A 1,894-nucleotide genomic window follows, 5' to 3' on the forward strand; every position below is an offset into this window, starting at 1 on the left:
AGAGGCTGCTGCTGCAGAGGATCCAACTTTACCTGCAGCCAAGGCCCGAACAGTTTGGCTTCCGCGGCGAGCACAGCACGACGTTGCAGCTGACGAAGGTGCTCTTCACTGCAGCCACGGCCCTGAACAAGAAGAACGCGGCCGCAGCCGTCATGCTGGACATGGAAAAGGCCACCGTGTCTGGCACGATGGCCTCGTGTTGAAGCTCGCCGAGTCTCCACTGCCCCGCCGCATAGTCGCCGTGCTCCGCGCCTTTCTCACTGATCGCACGTTTTTCGTAGCGACGGGAGAGGCTGCGTCGAGACCGCGACCTATCACGGCGGGTGTACCACAAGGCAGCGTGCTGTCTCCAATCTTGTATGCCACGTATACTGACGACGTCCCGTGCCCAGAAGGGTGCACCTTGGCCCTCTACGCAGACGATACGGCGTACGTGGCCACATCCCTAAAAATAAAGCACGCTGCGGTTAAGCTCCAACGCGCTCTGGACCTCCTGCCAGAGTGGCTAGAAAAGTGGAGATTAGCCGCCAACCCTAACAAGACACAGGCGATTGCCTTTGGCCAGAGTAAGTTGCCGCCGCCCCTGAGATTCCTGGATCAGGACGTGCCGTGGAAGACCCTACGACGCGCAGTGGGGGCCCCCCGCTACGTTAGGAACACCACCATAGCGCGGGACTTGAGGATGGAGTCAATCGACGAGTTCGTCGCACGGCTCGCCAAGGGGATGTTTGATCGAGCGGACGCCTCTCAACATCCCCACCTCAAGGACATCGCGCCGTGGCACTCCAGGCCACCAGACAAATACAGGTATCCGCGTGAGCTATTCTCCGCGGATACCCCAACCACCGGACGTGACACCAGGGCAGCAACCGCGGCTACGACCGCTGGTCGCCTCGCTGGGCCTCCCCCGGGGCCACCGGGGGTCTCACCCGGCGGAGCTTGACCGCGAGCCGCGTAGCTGCCCGATACCAACCATTGAGACACCAGGGCCAAGTCGAGAATACTCCTTGGCCCCAAACCACCGGACTTGACACCCCGGAATAGACCCCATCGGCTGCGCGCAGCGAGTTGAGGCCAACGCCTCCTTGCGCGCTGCAGCCCCCATCAAGAGGAGAAACCTCGACCCCGTACCGCCCTGTATTAGCAGGGCGCGAGAAGTCACTCCACCCGAAGGGGGCATAGCCCCGAACGGGCTTAAACACACCCCTCTAGAGGGAGTGTGTAACAAAAGCAATGGAATTCTTTATCCATAGGTTCAGTTTTTTCAATGATGACAAATTTTTGTAATGACTAATATTTGAATTAGTCATAAAATTTTAGTATAATGTCTAGAAAAATATTAAATAAAATGTCCTTGTAATAGGATGAGGGTAGAAACAAAAAGGACAGACACGGACGGTGATTGCCGTAGATTGGACGTGTTAAAGATATAAATTGTGTCTTGTGAATATCAAATTTTGGATTTTGAATTTCGGTCATAACTTGAGGGGTATGTTTCATTTAATTATTATTGTATGGTTTAGTTTTATTTTGGTTGTGCAACAATCTGAAATGTTTTATTTGTTTTAGCTTTGGGAAATGCCCTCAAATTAGATATTCATTTATTGAATAACAAATTGACTATAATGTTTATGTGATAAACGTTACCACATATATTAGGTTTGGCAGGATAAACCTAAATCCTCCTGGCGCCCACATTTATGTATTTTTAGTTAATTATAATACTTAGTCTAATATATTTTAGTTATTGTATTTTGCTAGTTTATAAATATCCTAATATATGCTAATTTGTTTTATTTATGTTAAAGACCCATAATATGGCACCCAACGTGGGGCCCGAACCCACGACCCTGAGATTAAGAGTCTCATGCTCTACCGACTGAGCTAGCCGGGC

The 1,894-nt window shown here is 51.0% G+C and overlaps 1 long non-coding RNA gene and 1 other non-coding gene across 2 annotated transcripts; one reads left to right on the plus strand and one right to left on the minus strand.

Annotated features, from left to right (window-relative positions):
• The first annotated feature begins 1,435 nt into the window (after positions 1-1,435).
• Positions 1,436-1,783, plus strand: LOC125062691. The gene is made up of 2 exons (XR_007119307.1): positions 1,436-1,489; positions 1,570-1,783. It is a non-coding gene; the product is annotated as an uncharacterized LOC125062691 (long non-coding RNA).
• A 38-nt stretch (positions 1,784-1,821) lies between these two features.
• Positions 1,822-1,894, minus strand: Trnak-cuu. The gene has a single exon. It is a non-coding gene; the product is annotated as a tRNA-Lys (tRNA).

Source organism: Pieris napi, chromosome Z (genome assembly GCF_905475465.1).
Source record: "Pieris napi chromosome Z, ilPieNapi1.2, whole genome shotgun sequence".
NCBI lineage: Eukaryota > Metazoa > Arthropoda > Insecta > Lepidoptera > Pieridae > Pieris > Pieris napi.